Raw genomic sequence first — 14306 nt, forward strand, 5'->3', positions numbered from 1 at the left:
AATTTCAGGGAATATGAGAATTCCTTCAGCAGAAAAAAATTCTGTGACTGCATTGGCAGTAAATTTTAAGCATCCAAAGTTAATCAGAAATGAAATGCAACGTGATTAAATTCTGTCAGTTGAGATCTAGCCAAAAATGAAAACTTTCACAAGAAGAGAGAGAGAGAGAGAGACACTAACCCATCCTCCCTTATTGTGTAATGCAACCCAGGTCACATATGGTTGTGCTCAGTGCTTATCAGACAACACAGAACCCTTCAATGAGCGGGAAAGGAAGTCCTAAGGACAGACTGGGGCAGTAAAAGGGACATCTGTGACAAGCTGCGTTGCCCCAAGGCAACTCTTGGAATTAGAAGGCTGAACACCATCACTTTCCTGGGACAGCTGTTGGGCAGGGAAAATCAGGGTTTTTTATATGTTTTCATAATGCAAAGTCATTTCATCAAAACTGTTTTTCTCGCTAGGAAAGAGTTTTGTTTTGTAAAGTTTCCAGCTTGAAGTTTCTTCTTTCTCCAAATTGCTCAAACTTCTACTTTTCAAAGTAGTGTTTAATTTCCAAATTTCAGCTAATTGTAGTGGCTGGAAACTCTTTATAAATACCCGGAACTAAAACAAAACATTTGAAAAATATCTAAACAAAGGGCTGCACTTGACCCCCAAGCTCACTACTTTTTTCCAGATTTTCAGTTCATCAATACGTTTCAGATTTTGACTTTCTGGCCTCTGTCAGGATGAAAAAGTTTTTCCAGTACTTTGGAAATCCTCACAAAATGAGAAAATAATTTCCAGCCTCGATCTAGTGCAAGTGTCTTGTTCTGCTCTGTATTTATCATTCTCAGTTTTGCTCTAGTGTCAAGGATGCTAAAAAAGAAGAGTTTGGGCATGCAAGATTATGCAAAGACTGTAGCTGCAATGGTGATAGAGAAGAGGGAAGAAGAAGGGAGATGGTGTCAGACAGACCACATCCTCCTGTGAACCTCAGGCCTGCCTATTTCACTTTTCTCTCCACCCTCTCTAAATCTCTGCTGGAGCCAATTCAATACATCCCCCAGGGCACCATTCCTTCAGCCCACGTGAGGATATGGTGGCAGCTCTCTCTGTCTTCTGCACTTGATCCCATCTGGATCAGCCATGAAGTTCAGACCTTGGTTAGAGTCAACCTCACCCACAGACTCACTACTTGCTATGGGTCAGATCCATAACTTTAGTGCCAATTCTTACCCAGCCAGAAGTCCCAACTGACTCCCAGAAGACCTGACTACAAAGTATGTCTCTGTTATCACTCATAGCTCTTGCAAAACATCCACGACTTTAGAAAAAAACACTGTGTGCCCTTTTGGATTCAGAGAAATCATTTTTCAGAAAAGCATTTTCATCCACTTCACCCTTGCCTTTCCAGCTGCAGCGGGACACAATGACCAGCCTCTCCAGCTGTCGCAGCCCTGAGTTGGAGCAGGAGAGGATCACACAGTCACAGAAATGTGAAGAACTTCTCAGGTCAAGTTAGTCCTGTCTCTGTTCCCTGTTTTTCTGCACTGGCCAGTATAACAGGCCAGAGAGCAATTTTCCAGGTAGACACGTAAAAAGCAAGTAAATCACGCAGAGATTTCTGTTCTGAGCAAACACACACACACACACAAAATACAGAGAGGTACTGCAGGAGAGCAGAGACTTTATCTCAAAAACATCATCTCTTTGTCCACGCCTAGTGATGTTTGGAAGACCAACAGAGTCAGGGCTTTAAGCAATACCCTAACATCACAATGTAGTGGGGAGAGAAGTGATGTCAAACATGCATATTGTGCACTGGGCCAGGCTCCCTTGGATACACTCCTTGCCCCTAGGCACGCAAGAGAACATGGCCCAGAAGGGAAAACAAACCCAACCCCAAACCAAATGCACATCTTGGCACAAAACCAGCCACATGAAGAGACGAGAGTGGGCTGCACTCCCTGAAGGCATGTGAAGCTGGTGCACACACTGCAAGCTGAATAGCCAAGCGCAGAATATGGCCACGTGGCTTGGGCTGCTGTCAGCAGACCAGAGTGCTCATCTCTGATCTGTCATGAGGAAGATCTGCCACGAGGAAGATCTGCCACATCTCCCCGCTAAGCGTGATTTCTGCTTACAAGCCCAGAGCTGTATATGTGTGGCAGAACAGGCTATTAGTTCTGGCTTCTCATGCATTTCATTAAGCCAAAGAAGCAGTAGACACTTGCAATGGCTTTTGCAGGTCCCTAGTGCCTTCACTTCTCACCCTGATCCTGGTAATGACTGGATATATGTCTTAGGCAGGCTGAATCTAAAAACACTGATTTTTGCCGGAGACATACTAATGTTACAGGAGATCTCAGGGCAGCAAGCAACTATGAGAGATATGAAGTGCCTGTGTGAGGTTTAGAAGGAAAGAGTGCTATGAGACCTATGTGGAGAACTACATATTTCTCACAAATTTGACCAATTCTATCATTCTGAAACCATACAAGAGATCCCCTGAAGAAGGCAGCTTAAAAAATCACTGGATTTATCAGCATAACAGTAATGTTTCTGCGATTATTTTTATTTGCCTTCTGGTTTGGGGGTTTTTAGATCGTATTTATGGGTTTGGTTTTTTTCCTGCAACCATAAAACCTAAAAACCATGTTAAGATTTTTATTGTTCCCATGAATCCAGGAACTAGAGGTTCACAAAATGTTCATGGGACTTAGGGTAAAAGTCATGTGCTAAGAATGTGTAGGCTTGCATGAGAGAGGCTGTTATTTTGCACTAAGCAAAACTAGTCTGTATAACAATATGTAAAGGGAAGCATGTGAGGAGGATGTTGTAAGTTAGTAGTATGATTTGTCTGAGAGGGAGTTGATGGGTACGTAGGGGACTATGTACTTTAGGACCATATGTACATCTCTGGCAAGGATGTTTTCTAAAGTGTGTCTGTTTTGTTTTGGTTTTCTTTTTTTGCAGAGTGCAGAAGTCCATGAACATGGTTTGCTAGTGATTTGTGAACTGCATACAGGAGGTGTTACAGAACACAAACTCAGACAGGTATTTGAGGGCTACATGGACAAGGCTGTGAAGAAGAATAGACACAAAAGGAGTTGGTCTTGGGTTTACTCCAGATATAAAGTAGACTTCGCTGCAAGTGCAAACCCACAAGAGGACTGCATGGGCTCCCTGAATACAAATCACAGAGAGGATTCAATCTACTTGAACCACACAATGCTGGCTGGTGATGTATGACTGCTGAAGCTAGATGGTGAAATAGCAGGCTCAGCTGGTTTTGGCGGTCCTGCATCCTTTTAGTGCTCAATGCAGACAAATCTATGGCTGCCTCAAATACACCCACCTGCTAATAGGGACCCAGCAACACAAATTCAAGGTACTTACAGCCTAAATCTGTTGGACTCCAAGATCAGCAGATGCACTATCCTACTCTGCCTCCCATGCCCTCCTTACTTCAGGAGCTTGCACGTGCTATTTACCACACAGGCACACCCCTCACAATAGCACAGTGTTATCTACAGGAGAAAACCCTGTCACAGCCTCATGGAGCTCCCAGAGCTCCTGCGGCTGGAGCCAGCATTGTGCTGCTCCACAAGGCAGGGGCAGGCAGCCAAGACCACCATGCCAGGCTTCCATGTGAGCCCCAGACATATGATGCAGCTCTGGAGTGTTGACTGTTCTGCGCCCCTGCTGCCCTGCATATCCCCACTGCACTGCTGTGTCAGCAGCAGTTTCGCAAATGGAAACATTCAGCATTCACGACTTCTTGCAATCCTCTAATGACCACTCTATCTTTCAAGTAACATGGCCTGTTCAAGCCCCAGAGCCAGGTATCTGGTTACCCTTATCTCAGGGACATAACTACCATGCTATTATCAGCTATTAAATTGTCCAATCATTTTCTAATATGCAGCCAACACAATTAACCTGGTGACCTCTACCGTGCAGTGAATCCTAGAGGCAAAAACCTCCAGGAGATCCCCAAGAAACCCAGCACTCAGTAAGCTACCCCACTCTGGTTTTCTGGGCTGGCTTTATAGTTTATACTGCTCAGTCGTGTTAGAGTACAGCTCCTTGGAAGACCTGTTCTCAGAAATGCCCGGCTCATCTTCCTATCAAGATACAGTACTTGGTCATTTATTATTTCTCTTCTCACAGTTTTCTGCCTGAGGGTCAGAAGGTCAATTGGAAGATAATTCCTAATTCTTTTTCAATACCTGTCACTTTACTAGGTGAACTCAGGTTACTCAGTTAGCTACCTTGGGTATTTTCACTTGGAGCACACAGAAATGACCACCAGGAACATAAAATACTGCAGACTTTCACATTACTCACCCAAGATTTAGTACTATTTTAGGCACATAGTAAAAAGGACTCTGTTGCTAATTAATCACCCGATTACAGTTCTGGGCTTGCAGATCTCTTTTTTAATAGTTAGCAATGCTTTCTTTCACTGCCTGTCAACATAGCTGTACTTGAATACTCGCCCAGTAGAAGCACAAGTTTCTCTTTATGGGCATTGCTTTAGTCATCATCAGTGTAACAGCGGCTTCAGATCCTGCTCTCCTAGGTGATTACACAGAGATCTTAGTTTCCACATGACAAAATTGATAGTGATAACCTACAAATGTAACAAATACAGTAAAATAAACATTAGAAGAAATAAGACTTGTATATGTACAACATTCTGAGAAATACCATCAAGACCTTGTACAGAGCTGGCAGGACTGTGTGGTGAAAAATAACCATAATTTTTTCTATTACTTCTTTTGTGCTAATGTTCATTTCTGACCTTGCATTGGGAGATGAAACAGAAATGTCAAAAAGCATGAAATTCTGCTTTGGAGGTGAGCATCTTGGTGATGCAGGCAGAAATGAAGAACGAAGGCTTTGCAGAGCTGGAGGCAGAATTTTCTGGTCCAATATAGTTTAGCCCATCAGGTTCAGAGCCGAGTTTTCACTTCCCAAAATTACAGGGGTGGCCTGTGCCAAAGATAGAGAGGAAGAGCTGTATGAAGAAGCAATTTTCCAGTGAGTTAATGTTTGAATGATTCAGTGATGTTGCTGGTGAGCATGGAAAGACTCTCAAGTGATTCCCTTAAGCTGATGGTCAGATGTTTTTCACCATAAAAAATTTCAATTATAGCAAAATTCCAGGCCTGACCCTTTCCACATGTATTTTAGCTCCTCTATATATCCTTTTGGCAGCATGAAGGGAGGAAAAGGCTCTTTTAAAATGTATTGTTTTTTTAAGTAAATACTTGATAACATCTATTTAACAGAAGCTCTCAGTGAATGCAGGTATAAGGAAAAAAAGTCTGTGTGTGCAAGAGATATAAGACCATAACTAAGGCCGGTTTGCAAATTTCCATCTAAACAGAATTCCATCAGTAAACACCACTTCCTTGAACATTTCACACCTGAAGCATCTCACATTTGATCAAGTTCTTCTGAAGCTTAGACAAAGCAAAGTTTTAAGTGATTGACAATGAAATAGCTCTTTATTGTTAAGCAGCACTCCAGATGAATTTAATTTCTCAGACTTGTTTCCTGAATTTCCAGTATAAAACAGTAAAGAATAAATAGGAAACTGAAAAAAACTGCACCACAGAAAACTTCCCCAAGAGCCAGAAAAGCTGACTTAATGACCATATCTTCAGCTGTGATTTGAGAAGTTCCCATCCTTGTTCTTGGTGCCTTAGGAAGGGGAGATCAGATATTACCAAACAGAGACCAATTAAAATAGAAAATATTGCCATTTCTGCCACAACAGTGAAGAAAGCAACTGGAGGAGAAGCAAGAAGAATAAAAAGTTTCCCAAGTAATTTTTAATTCTCACATCTTCATCAATATCACCTGTGCAGAACCAAGACCGACTCCAGTGTGTTAAATGGAAATAGCTGCAAGCTCTTTGTTTATTTATATTCCTTATTTTTAACCTCTGACAAAGTGGTCAGTGATACCAAAGACACCAAGGAAAAAGCTGTAGCCAGTTCTTTCTAACAATGACTGGTAATTTAGATGGGCATGCAATTTAAAGCATAACCTAGGTACCAACTTCCAGAAAGTGCTGCAGTATCCTCATTCAGAAACTCGAGCACCAAGGCATTCAAAATCACCACCATATGGGCTGGTTTTAGTCCTGAAAACACCAGTCCCCAATGGGGTTAATGAATAAAAATGTGGTCAATTTTGCTGTTTTTAGAAACTGCTTTCAAAACACTAACTCAGTTGATCGCCTAACCAGATACTGGGAAATTACCTCCTTCTTTGTTAATCATCTAAAACACCTATTAAAAATAACTTCGCAAAATGTGCCTTGATCACTCTGGGAACTTTCAATGCTGTTTCATACAAATAAGTCTCGATGCAATCGTTGTCACCCTGCATCATATATGTAGATATGTTCATATGTACATGGTGCTTGAAAGAGTCAAAATATGTCAAAGGGTCATTCTTACATTACAACAAGTCTTGGAGGTATATGAAGTAACTGTGGAACAGGAGAATTTGTCTTTATTAGCCTATCTTAACATTCATATCTGTACTACTTACATACAATTTCAAGCACTGACTATGCATGTTTGTGTGTGCATATATGTGTGATTTGTTTTGTTTTCTATCTGGGCCGTTAACTGGAGTAAGTCAGCTCATGTGCAAAACATCTGTTTTTCAGTAAAGTTCTGCTTTTCCTCAGCTTAACAGCTGCATTGATTGAGGCATGAAGCTGTTGCTGAATTGTTCACAATGAGTGTGACACAGCCAGAGCAGCAACCTAGACTCCTTTCCAACCTTGGTTACTTTATTTCTGGTGCCAACTCAGGAAAAATTAGCATCTTGAATGATTGATAGCATGCAATCAGCTGCTGCCAGGGCTATTACCATCTGTAATTCAGTGAGGGAGGGAGGAGGTGACCTGGTCTTGTTTATACTACTGAAATGTGGCTGGAGGGCTTTGGCTAGGCTGCGAAGGCTCAGTCCAGTCCATTTGGGGATTTATGTCAGCATTTCACACATTCTGGTAAAATTCACTTGCATTGTAGACAGTACCTCTAGGTCTAGAAGTTAACCTGGGTTATAGGGTATCTATGACAACCACATCATTATGCAAGGTGGCTTCCATCCCAGTTCTACTTAATTGCTAGTGTTTATTTTTCTAGGGCATTATAGGAGTGCTCAGCACGTATTACGGCCATGCACAACATGGAATCTAGAGCTCAAATTCTGTAGTCAGGCCCTCTGCTATGATCTATAGTGACCATATTTGCTAGGAGGGCTCTGCTAGAACATCAGCATTTGGGTGTCTGCATCTTGAGGCAGGGTCAGCAAGAACACCATGCAAAATACAGATAAGTGTGGGACACGGTAAAGGGATGCCAAGACGTGAAACCCTAGAGTGCAAAACACTTTGGTCACAGGTAGTTGCAGGTATTACACTGGTGGTTACTATTAAAAGAAATCTTCACTTAATGCTTTTTTAGTTATACCAATGAAATTCAGAAATTTCCCTTGTTTGTGCCTGACTCTCACCAAGGGTGAAAAAAGAGACAGAAGCAACAAAGTTCGTAATTTCAGTACCTTAGTTAAGCATCTGGGTTTGGGCTGAATGGGTATGGAATGTAGTAGCACAAAGCCTAGCAAAAGATAGGATTTGTTTGAGAAAAATCAGTACAACTATATATGATCCCAGTATAAACAGAAAGCTGGGGAGCACAGACAGACAGGGCATTCCCAGGAATTGTGAGAACAACAGGCAGAAATCTCAGCAGACCAGTATTCAATCTTATCAACAAGTCAACCCACATCAAGCAAGCCTGGCCACTACAATTGAGGACTTCTTGATCCAGCAACATTATTGCAGAGTTTTTTTGCTCAGATGAACCAGAGTAACCAGCAGCCTTGTTTTCACTGAATTTGGTCCATACTCTTCCTCTCAATTTAATTACCACATAATAGCAGTTTCTTTAACCTCTCAGGAAATGTGTGGCAACTGCCATCTGGTCGTTTGTCTTTCAAAACGCACACGTATAGGAGAGGAAGCAGGAAGACTAGGTGACATATGACAATGCAGAAGCCCCAAAGTATTGGTGACCTCAGTGATTTTAGATCACACGTGTTCTGTCTCTCTCCCATGCTCATGGGGTTAACAGCCACATGCATTGCCAGGTTGGAGGTCCTGCCCCTCTTCATTTGATGTTAATGAAATTACAAGCAGATACGGCTCTACGAGTCATATTTGCCACCCTGCTTCAGCAATGTTTACAAAGCTGTTACCTTCAGGGTCTCAGTTCAGTGCCAAGTGGAGGAAAAGCTTTTGAGGTTGCATTTACTATTTTACTTCCTTGGATAATGTTATGTCTGCTGGCTGGAATCTGGATACCAGTGCAGACAGAACCAATTACCCAAGCACTTCCACATCTGGCACACAAGTACCTGCATGTCACCATAGCTAAATGGCATTTGACCTGGAATCCTGGTCTTCCATAGACAGCAACTTTATCAAGAACAGCTCAAGGGAATCTTCCCCCCTTAAGCTGTGCTGTGCTAAATTGCCCTCTCCTGACAAATACTAGATTGCTAACTAGGCCTTGGGGCATACACACTAAGCCACTACAATGGATTTTACTGGCATACCAAGCCTTCTCTGCTGCTGCTTATTGCCATCTTTCAGCACAGTGTCATGGGATGTTTGTGTAAAAGGCTTAAATATTCATCTTTCTGGAAGTTCATTTGCACTGTAACATCTCAGACTTGGGCTCTACCTTTTTTAATACATTCTGTGGGATTTGCAGTTTATAAACCAACACCAAGTGGTTTATGAGAAGTTTCCTCTGGCAGCTTGTGCAGCCGAAGTTTCTTGAAGCATGAGAGTTTGTGTGGAGAGTGTGCGCTTTGATTCTTGAAGGGTTTTGTTGTTGTTGTTCATGGTGTGCTTAGTCTAGATTTACATGGCATTTTACACGTGAGTGAAATCAAATGCCCGAAACGAAACAATACAGATTCTTGGGGAGGGGGTGGAAGAACCCCAAATACATAGATTTGATAAAATTGGTGAACATGAAATAAGCAGAAGGCTTGTGAGCTGCACATCCAAGTCATAATAAAATGAATCAAATATGCACAACTCTGCTTATATGTACTAATTACAGCCTTGTTCACAGTGAAACACCTTTACAGATTACATGACCATAAATGGTATACAACCCCCCCATCTATTAAGAGGTGACTCATTCCAATGGCTTAGATGACTTCACTGTTGTAGCATATAAAAGTCTATAACATTATTATTCCTAAGCAGTCCTGCTCAGACAACAAGTGCAAGCTGGGACCTAGAGAAAGAAAAACAGCACACTCAAAACCTAACAAACTGTTCAGGGCAGAAAGTTGTCCTTGGAGGTTTGAAGCACAGGTCTAGCTTCATTTGCAGTAGATTGGCTGAAGCTTTAAGAAGCTTTGCCTGCAGAAGATAAAGGAAATGCACTCTCTCTGTGTACACATAGTAGACAATATATTTGCTGCACTACAATAGAGCGCAGAAGACGCACACTGCTAAAGGGGGAATTCAAGGCTCACAAGCATCTATGTTTTTCTTTCCCAGAAGGACTTTGAAGCTTTCAAGACACCTAGGATCTGATGTGTAAGATAGGATGAGCCTCAGTCACTACAGAAAAATGCTATTGAGAGTGGTTTCTGCCTTTATATCTAAGAGCCCTTTCCACAGGTTCTGGGACTATTTGTCCCACTAGGTTTTCAGCAGTTCTTGGTAGCCTAGAAACAGAAGATATCTCTAGATACTACCCTTGACAGAAAGATCTCCTTTCAAGCCTACAGCTTCCCTTTGAGAGAAAGTTTGCAGTGAGCCCTACAACTCTGTAGAAAACCTCAGTCTTTGAGAGACGTCTTTCAAGTCAATAGCAACAGGGATACAGGCAGTGGGAACCTGACCCTGTGTCATGGGAGCATCCTGTTATCCCTGGCAACTTGAGTAAAGAAAGCAGGTTGCCCTGGGTATCCAACAGCCTACAGAGAGAACCCACTTACTTTGTGGGCTGCCTTTCTAAATGGCTTTATCCTCTGAAATCTAGTATCTTTGGTCCTGAGAAGCAGCCTCACATTCAGTCTCTACCCTGTGGGAGAGAGAAGAGATCATCTCTAGACCTCATACCACTGACAGAATAAAGGGAGCTGGATGACTTAATGGGTTTGAATGTACACATAAAACCATTTTTTTAAAAATAAGCAAGCTGAGAAACTCAAATGTTGGATGTGAAAAGAAGCTGAATTCTGTATTACTTAATCCAGATTGCCATGAAACCTCTTGCAGCAGAGAGAGGGACCAGTAATTGGTATCTCCCACATACTTTGTATTCCTCCCAGGAAAAACAAAGAACCATTTGGCTTCTCTAGCTACACAGCTCCCTACAGTCCCACAGCAGTGAGGTCCTTGGGCTCTAGATAGGATGTAACCCTGCCACAGCACAAGTGAGTATCCTCATCTCCATCTGCTGAATGCAAAACTGGTCTAGTGCACTTGGAGTCAAGGCTGCCTGCTACACTGATAGACAGTCATGCCCTGACAGTCAGTCAAAAAAAAGTTATTTCACTAGGCAGTCTTCCTATTTTTATTTCTCTATTGCTTATGCCTTGGCAGAAATTACGTGTAGAAAACGCCACGCTTCCCTTGCAATAAATTACCTTACCAAGATTCCTGTTTCTTGAGCACCATATACATCTCTGTAGACACTTTCCCTCCAACCAGTAGTACGCTCCTTATCTGTCTGCTCTTCTAAACAACAAAGCAATGAGCTGGCCTCAAGATAACTGAGCTCTTTCTCTTCTAGAAAATTATGTATTTATCAGTACTTTATAACTGGAGCTGGCCAAATCATTAAATGATTGAGTAGGCTCAGATCTTCTTTCCAAGCTTGATTGAATAGGCATTATTTTAAGTGTTAATGACTGAAAAGAAACACCCTGGCTTGATTAGCTGTGATTGGGCAGAGACATCACCTGAGCTTTTTAAATTCAGAGGGTTTTTTTTTACTGGTTGATACAAATTCCACATAGCCTATTAGTCATGGAGATCAATACACTCATTTGCAGGTGGCACAAGCCTATGCCAGTGAAAATTGTTGTATTAAAACTCCTTGAAAGCTGAAAGCGCCCAGCTGCTCTCAGACCATCAAATAGTATTTAGCAAAACAAAAACCCTATGAGGTGATTAGTATAACCAACATCCCTATCCTCACAAATGCCTAGAAGCATCCAGCTTGTAGAAGACTCACGCATGCTAAGCATGATCAATACAGTATAAAAAAAATTCCTGACTCAGAAAGCATGTTTCCAGCAGTGCTCCTAGTCCTCCTCTTGTTGTGCTGTGGCTTTTAAATCACTGATAAAAAGAGCTGATTCAAGTCTGTTTCTCAATGGAAAATAGATGGTATTGGATGGAAATCTAACAGAGATTGCTCCTCCTTTCTTGTTTTTATATAAGAGAACACCATTCAGGATCACAGTGTTAAGATCTAAAGATTAAAGCACTTACACTCAGGGTGGCTTGTTCAGGAGAACAGTAAAAAGTTTGCTTTAAAATGCCATGTGAAAAAATCAGCTAAATATCAGGCAAGTTGCATGCAAATGATGGCAAAGAAATCCTCCTCCAAACCACTCTTTCTGGTTTTGGCCAACCTGCCCCAGGGCTGGTCACCCTCACAGCTCCCACACTCACGTAAAATCTGCCACTGGAGGCAGCAGCTCGGTTCCCATAGAAGTCAGCAGGGTCTTCTACAACCCTTCATAACCAACACATGCCCATCACGTGTCTCTCCCCTCCACTGGGTGCACCATGCAGAGCACCCCTTGAAGTGAACAGGAGTTTTGCCAAATTCAGATCCCCAGGTTCAAGCCCTACATGCTATAAATAATTAGCCTTAAAAATACCTGCACAACAAAATTCCCTGCCTGAGGACTTGTAAATGTGCATGGTAAAAATAATTTTCTTGCTGCCTGTAAAATGTGTTTCTTATTAGAGATCTCTCCTGACCCCGAGAGTGCCCACTCTGTATTTCTCACTCTGCCTCTCACACTTACACGCATGCGCACGCTTACACACATACTTTGTTCATTTCTAAACCCAGCATCTGTAGCAGTTACATTGTAGACATATTGAGTATTTATTCATCGCCCATATGTTGCAAAGTCTTTGGGGTTTCACAATAAGATACTTTGTCCTCATAGAAAGAATAGATATATTAAAAATAATGTTACAAATTTGGCAAGCATCACATCACAACATTAATCCAGACCCTCATCAGAGAGAAGCAAATAACAATGTGCAGATTTTATTAGAAGTACAAGAATGAAAAAACTGTTTCCCACAACTGAGGAACCTAAAGCCAAAAATAAGCAAGCCTGAACTCCAGATTTGCTTGTGGTAATGAGCTGTTCCTCTCCTGGTAGACTGCAGAGGGCTGCTTGTTTCACCCTGCATTGTACTCCTTTCTCTGAGAGTTGTCAGTTAAAAAAATAGATTGCTCTGACCAAAAAAAGAAAACATTTTCTTCAGTAGTCAATGAATCCTGATCCCCGCTCTGCCCCACTTCACATGTTCTCTAAAACAAAAATAACATTTTTATGGATGAATGCTTTTCCATGCAAGGTGCCTTGAGTTCAGTTTCCCACTGAAACTGTGTTCAGTTTCCCACCACACAATGGCTGTTCAGATGCAACATCACTTGATCTTAACTTTAGTGATTTCTGATCAGAACTGAAGGCAATGTATTGGCACAATGAGGCACAGAACAAGCACATGTAAGTGACCACGTACTGGGTGCAGCGATAACCACAGCCATCAGCACTACAGCTCAAAGTTCTTTTTTGAGGAGACAGAAAATTATTTTTGCTGTCATTGGGATTGTAATCACTAAGATCAGGCATAAGAGGGAGATGTGGTCACATAGTAGGGCAATTCAGAGTTTAATTCCACTCTTTTTCCTCTTAAGTAAGGATAGCATGAGATCAGAGTTTCCCAAATGAAAATATGGAATAGCTATTGATTCCACTGAGGCTTCTCTGATTTATGCTGATGGAAACAAAACACTGTCTGGCCTTAGGGGCTTTAGCTTTTAAAAAGGACCTATTAGAGGGGTAGAATGTGACACAGGATATAAAAAAATAATAGTCGAGTTCCCGTCTCTGGATAGGTTCAACTCAAACGGTTGGACTCGGTGATCCGGTGGGTCTCTTCCAACCTGGTTATTCTGTGATTCTGTGATTCTGTGAAACAAGAAGTTCTGGAATTGACGCTGACCTCACAGAGTGCGCTTTCAGAGCTGTGCTCTGCAGTAAGTCAGATTAGGTGATCACAGTAATTCCTTCTGGCCTTAAAACGTCCAGTATATGAGATGAAAATACATAAACCAAGATAAACAATTTATGAAAGATACTAGTTCCTCTCTTTGTCTAGTTCCTCTATATTCTTTGCTATTTTTTATTTGTTCATTTTGTCACTGCTGTAGTTTGTCTGTGAATTAATTGAAATGAAATGTCCTTCAGCTCATGAAAGAAGTAACTCTAAGGCAAGACTGACTAATAATTCCCAGAAGACCCCTTTGGTGGATAATGCTTATTAATCAAATTTGACATTGATTTGCATTTTCAGCACTTGCAGCAATCTGATCTCTGCAGAAACTGGCACCTTTACATTGTCTTTGGAACTAAAGAGTGTTTAGAATCATTCTTCAGACACTGTAAACCAAGATCCTTATCCCACAAGAGGCTTTTACACAGAACCTTGACTGCAAGTTTGAATTGGTTATATTAAGCTTCAACATTTTTCAAGCAGTCAGACAAGTTTAAATTCCAGTGGAGCCAAAACATTTTCAGCCAAGTAACAACCATCTTTTAGTGCTAATAAATGTCATTTTCCTCCTGTCTACAGTATGTCACTAGATTCCCCCAGCATGAAATGAAATTACTCCTAAAGAATGCTAACAGAGAGACACACGATACATTTTACCTATTTGGACTCCTAGAGTTGTACAGCAAGGGTAAATCAGGGGCACATTCCAGTCTCTGGTACTTATAATGTAATTCTTCTTTGTCCTCGAGACCACACTTGTCTCTCTGATGAGGTCAAAGAGATGACTGGCATGGATGGGTTCCTCAGTGCAGATCTCTTTTCACTCATAATGAGGCTGCTAATTCTAGGCATCTTACCAGACTCCTGAAGGCCAAAATCAAAGGGGTTTACAACATAGTAACATCTCTTTTCAGTGGCTTCCTTCTGTTCCTTCTGTGATTCCAAA

Source organism: Phaenicophaeus curvirostris, chromosome 9, assembly GCF_032191515.1.
Source record: "Phaenicophaeus curvirostris isolate KB17595 chromosome 9, BPBGC_Pcur_1.0, whole genome shotgun sequence".
Taxonomy (NCBI): Eukaryota; Metazoa; Chordata; class Aves; order Cuculiformes; family Cuculidae; genus Phaenicophaeus; species Phaenicophaeus curvirostris.